Source organism: Barbus barbus, assembly GCF_936440315.1.
Source record: "Barbus barbus genome assembly, chromosome: 22".
In the NCBI taxonomy this organism is placed as follows: Eukaryota; Metazoa; Chordata; class Actinopteri; order Cypriniformes; family Cyprinidae; genus Barbus; species Barbus barbus.
This window is the reverse complement of record NC_136750.1, coordinates 12,651,260-12,657,958: the sequence shown is the minus strand read 5'-3', so window position 1 is coordinate 12,657,958 and position 6,699 is coordinate 12,651,260.

The window sequence follows — 6,699 nt, the reverse complement described above, 5'->3', positions numbered from 1 at the left end:
TCCGCTTTTATTAAAACAATGCAGTGCGAAGTTGCTGTATTCAACAGCACGGTCCCTTGAAATATTTTAGTATATTTTTTTTTTCCCCCTTCTAAATATCTTAACATGTATTTAGCTTAAATATTGTTTGTTAAGCGTTTACAAAGTTGTCATGCCTGTCGTTGAATTTTATAACATATATTCCACCAAACCTAAAGGACAGAAAATTAGGTTTAGCATAAGTCCGCGTTTCAGCTGTTAGCCTGAAAACGCAAGCGAACTGAGATTTCTTCACTGAGATAATCTACAGAATGTGAAACAAACTCATTAGAGTTACATTAGAGTTTTGGATTCTAGCGCATGTCGAATATTGTTTGTTACTGTTTCACAGGTATAACACCTCATTATTTGAAGACTCATAGGCTACTGTATAAATCACAAAGTTTTCCACTGTAGTAGGGCGACTCTGAAACCAGACCAAAAAATAAATAAATTAGCTTGAGACTTAGTCGTAGCAGTATGACAATTGTTGTTTTTTATCTTTCTATGATTTGTTTGTGTTGTTCTGAACCACGGTTTCATTTTACCTATTGTATCGTCATGTGTGATTGTAAAAGTTTTGTGTGTGAGTGTCTTGTTTTTTTGCAAACAGTACTGCTGTACTGTTAGCGAACTCTTTGTGTTCGTCAATATTTCTGCTATTTTTTTTATTAAATAAATATAGCCTCTTCATTCGAGACATTTACGCTACAATATTGTATCAGGTATAAGATACAAGATCCTTTCTTATTAAATTGATAAACAAACAAACAAGAAACTTACTATCTGTACCGCTTAAATAGTTACCTTTAAACGTTTTAAATAAAGACATTTTTATGAAGTCAGAGAACAGAACAAGGAGTTGAGACAACCTTTTATTTCAACAATATATCGTTGAGTATACAATCATACATTGAAGTAGTGACGAAAATGATCAAATTTACAAACAAGCAGTAGTAACGACATTATACCGGTGGTCTAGCCAGAAAAGAAAATCTCTGCAGACAAACATGTTTTGCTCAAATATAAAATCAACCAGCGATTCAACAATTTCACACGTTATAGATTCACAATTTTTGCAGCCAACGACGTGCCTAAATCTGTTATGCACGTACACAGACAGAGAACCTCGTTAATGTCCATTTCATCCTCACATTCAGACTTTACATCCAGAATTTTTCTGGTTATTAAAAAGGCAGACTCTTTGCTGGTGAGAAACATGCTACTCAAATCAGGCCATGGGTTATTTTTCAGGCTTCTTACAACATCCATTTCGTTCTTGAGATTTTTTACACACTCGGTATCCCCCGCACAATCGTGATTCGGATCGCAAGCATGCTCGATGACCGTTTGCATCAGTTTGATCATCTGTCCTCGGTAATGCGGTTTAACAGTGGGGTCTATGACGTCTTTTACAAGACACGTTTTTCCAGTACCGTAGTCGCACTCCAGTTGCACATCCCCAACATCTCCAGAACTCCGGTCACAATCCATTAGCTTTTACGCAGCGTCAGACGATTTTTTCAGAATTCGATTCTTTCCAAGAGATACGTTTTGTCCCCTAACCGATATAGAGCATTGTCGCCGTTTCCTAAAATCTTGATTGACCGTTTTAATCCGCGACGGTCCTGTGGAATTTCGCTTTCAGTTTCCGGTTTATGGTTCAGATCCGCCAAAGCGTTATCAGTAGAAACATTGCGGGGGGCGTCAGGCTCAGATGAATTGGATTCTTGAAGCTGATTCTGTCGATCCATGTATATAACGTTTTGATTGACGTAGCTCCGCCGTCTGCACTTTCAAACCTGGTAACAACGCCGTAACTGAGTTTGTCAGGCCAGTCATCGTCGGTTTTAGATTTCGGAACCGCCCTCAACCTGTTGGCTGGTGTACAGGGTGGGGGGTTGTCGCCAGGAATTCCTAAACATCGTCTGCCTAAGATAAGTTTTTTGTTTGTTTGTTTGTTTATCAATTTAATAAGAAAGGATCTTGTATCTTATTCCTGATACAATATTGTAGCGTAAATGTCTCGAATGAAGAGGCTATATTTATTGAATAAAAAAAATAGCAGAAATATTGACGAACACAAAGAGTTCGCTAACATTACAGCAGTACTGTTTGCAAAAAAACAAGACACTCACACACAAAACTTTTACAATCACACATGACGATACAATAGGTAAAATGAAACCGTGGTTCAGAACAACACAAACAAATCATAGAAAGATAAAAAACAACAATTGTCATACTGCTACGACTAAGTCTCAAGCTAATTTATTTATTTTTTGGTCTGATTTCAGAGTCGCCCTACTACAGTGGAAAACTTTGTGATTTATACAGTAGCCTATGAGTCTTCAAATAATGAGGTGTTATACCTGTGAAACAGTAACAAACAATATTCGACATGCGCTAGAATCCAAAACTCTAATGTAACTCTAATGAGTTTGTTTCACATTCTGTAGATTATCTCAGTGAAGTCTCAGTTCGCTTGCGTTTTCAGGCTAACAGCTGAAACGCGGACTTATGCTAAACCTAATTTTCTGTCCTTTAGGTTTGGTGGAATATATGTTATAAAATTCAACGACAGGCATGACAACTTTGTAAACGCTTAACAAACAATATTTAAGCTAAATACATGTTAAGATATTTAGAAGGGGGAAAAAAAAAAATATACTAAAATATTTCAAGGGACCGTGCTGTTGAATACAGTAACTTCGCACTGCATTGTTTTAATAAAAGCGGATCAATTATGAAGACAATCGTGACAAAACACAGCCGCTGTTGTGCGTGTTTCCCCAGGATCAAACCTTTTGGTCAGATGAATACCTAAAACGTGTCTGTGTGCTGGAGCAGACCGTCTAAAACGGCCAAAAATGCGCACCTTTCAATGAATTCAACTACATGACGTCTGTGATTTATTTATTAAAGACCTGTTTAGAGACGCGTACAAAGAAAATAGTGTTTCCACGCTATCTTCAACTTGTAATGTGCAACTTTGTGTTCTAAATGACATAGATGTACATGTAACGGAGAAACGGTAAGATCGGGGGATGCTTGTGTCTGATGGCCGCTTTGTAGACAGAGCAGAAAAAGATCTGCAGTACATCACAATCTCGGTTTAAACAAACTCTTGTAGAAGGATTATCCTTTTATTATCTTATAATGCATTTGTTCATGTTTTCCAGCAAGCACTCGCCGATTGACCGAATTCAGAGGATAGTCTTCATCTAAAAAACAATGAAAAAGTATAGTGTGGTATCAATATATTTAGAAGAGAGGATTTCAGTATTAGTTGTTTGTTATAAGAAAAAAGTAATTTAAAACAACATTTACAAAAATAAACCCAGATGATCATGAGTTGGTTTTCTGTATTCATATGATAATTTTCTTAGTGACTCGGACTCTTGAGTTACATAGGAAGCATAAAAAATCCTTAATATTTTGTGTCTGTAGCCTTTTCAAGATCGCGTACAACTTCAGACTTTACTGAATGTGTAGCTTTGAGTACGATGGTGAGATACGTTGCAGCTGTAAGTGTAAAACAGCACGCCTTAATGAAGTCTCACATCAAATAGATGTATAATTGTCCTAAAAAAAGAAATACCGACTTAGTCAAACACTCGCAATAAATTTTTCTTAATTTTCATTTATTTCTATAAACACCGAATGCTGATGGTTCTCAGAGGGAGGGCCTCACCTACAGTACAGTCATAGTAATGGCATATGCAGTCCAGCAAACAAAATGTGAGCCGCGTCATCCGTAATGCCAATCGTCTGACTTAGTAAAATGCCAGTCGCAATAGATCAAGAGGAGGATTTCTGTATTCTGTAGGCATTAGAGCAATTTTTCTTAAATGGTGTATACAGTTTTGCATTTTGTAATTCAATGATTTTTAGTCAATCGGCTTTGCGCAAAGATAATTCCTATGTAAAAATTATGTTTGAATTATTTCTATAACCTTTACAAAAGCGTGGAACATCATAGTTCTCAAAATATTGTTTGCATTACATCTAACAAAAATGACAGAAGTGGAGAAACAAAGATGTTTTCCGCATGCACGCATTGTAGATGCTTAGGTACGCCAGAGATGTTGCTTTATTTGACTCACAGAAGATGGCGATAGTGACCGATAACACTCTTTAATGTTTAATGTCGTTGTGTTGAAAAAGATTCAGTGGACAAACGCCTCAAGGGAAATAATTTGAAGTGGAGGTTTGTCTTGTGAACGTACACATTGTAGACAGACCAGAAAGATGTCCTTTAGTGTTGTTTAGTCTTAAGCGGTGTCATGTAGAAGGACTGTCATTTAATCGTTGTTGTATTTCTTTTGAGAATTTAACCCTGTTAACCCTAATTACAGAATAATGCAATATCGCAAAACGATCAGACAAATCTGAACGTAAAACACAGGATTTCATTTTTTCACTTAGAGAATTTGTTCAAATGTTATCAATTAATTTAACTCTTGCAGGTTTATGATTGAATAAGAGGAAAATAACAACTAGAATAAAGAATGTCGCGAAAATCTGTAGTAAGGGTATCAAATTTCTCGGACCCGGTATGTTATTGTGACGAAGAATAATAATTTTGTCCTCCCTCCCGATCCATCTCAGCTATCGTTGAGGTTTTGTCTGTCTGTCGGTCGTGTTTTTGATTGAATGTACAGAATGTGTTAAATCGACGCACAAACTATATGCGTGATGGATATTTATGTGTTTTGAACATATTTTCAAGCTCGGTATAAGTATGTTTCTCTTTGAGAACTTGTTGGTAATTTACACGTCGGGAACTTGCAGACAACGTTCTGTTTGACGGCATTCGATTTTAACCGTTTTCATAAGAGGTATGTATTGAAGCTGTTGTTTAACAAGTTTGAAATGTTTAATGTTTCTGTTTAACTGTATTACATTCGGCATGCTGTAAATAAAGCTTGTAGTAGGTTATTATTTTGATTATTAATTCTGTGTTAACAAACAGTGCGTACTTTAGTGGTTCTTTGTACGATTTCATAATAAAAGCATCAAAATTGTTAACAGACTATTACCTTATATATTAAAACTTAATAAAAACATTAAGTAACGCGCAGTTGTGTAAGACACGTTCCAAAACATCACGTTAATATGTTATCCCACCTTTCACACGCATTTTGATTACAGCGAGATGACTTAATGAGACAAAGAATTGGTTATTTGAACCGAATATGGGATATGGATCCCCGACGACCACGTTTGTAGTCTGAGGTGTATGCTGGGTATTGTGGTTCGCTGATCTGAAAGGCCGCAACGTTTGAAGGAGATATTAGTTACACACGTTCAATATAACATCTTTGTAAAAACAAAAAGAATTGTTAAAACGTAGCTATTTAGCCTAAACAAATATATATATATATATATAAGAAGAATACGATATACTTAGGGTAAATCAGATTTGACGTGTATATGTTGAAACGGAGCACCCGTTGTTGTGTTATTTCGTGAAATAGTGTTAGGATTTGGTTGTGTTCTTATATTTTTCTAGCTTCATCATAAACTATAAGCAAGACCTTGTAATAATATGTTGAACATCTGATAAGTCGGTCGATATCACATCCGGAGTTTACTGTGGGGCTATTTTCTGCAGCGGTTGTACTTGTTGTTAGAATGCTTCAAATCGCTTCCAGACTTGTTTTATGAACGTTCCCTTGTTTGTTAAACTAGTCGTAAGCGACATTGTTAACATTTTTAGAGTTAAACAGGTTAATGAGCTCTTTCAGCATCTATAGTATAACTCCGTTATAGGGTTTTAGCTACAGCTGAATGATAGAACAAAGTTAAGAATATTGTTGGCAATTTGCAGGAAAGCTGTGTGTGCGTGTGTACATGTTTATGTGGTTTATGAGGACACAAATGTGTATAATGACGTGGGTATGACAGAGTTATTACAATATGAAGGTGGTTTATGAGGACACTGCCTATGTCCCCGTAATTCAAAAGGCTTAAAAAACATACTAAATGGTGTTTTTTGAAAATCTATAAATGCACAAAGTCTCCTGTGAGGGCTAAGTTTAGGTGTAGGGTTGGTGTAGGGCAATAGCGCACACAGTTTGTTCAGTATAAAAACCATTACGCCTATGGAGAGTCCCCAGAAAACACTAAAACCAACATGTGTGTGTGTGTGCGTGCGTGAGACAGTTTGAATACAAAAATGTTTTAGAAAAAGACGGGATTAACTATAAACATCCTAAATTAGAAACATAACACTATACGGTTTTCCCCCAAACCGGTTGTTCAACACATTTAAAAAAGTCGTAAGAAAGTTTATTGTGTTTTGAAGAGAAAGTCAGATACGGTATATAAATTAAATCTTTTATTATTGATTGATATGATAGAATCACGCTGAATTTATGAGGTTATGTATTAATACTGTTTTGTGTATTCATCGGTTACTGTATACATGTACGAGAGAAATGCATACGCACGATTGTTTTATAAAGCTTTTAGTCTGTCATTACAAATATCTTAAAGAGTAAAGCCTTTCACACATTCTATTCTCATTTGTCTCAGGATTCTGTTACACAAAAACCACTTGAGGGTGGACACAAATCCTACGTGAAAGCTAAAAAGATTACTTTTTAAACTTTTACAGACACTTAACACCTTAACACATCTGTATCAGTAAGATATCATCATAAACCATCAGACACG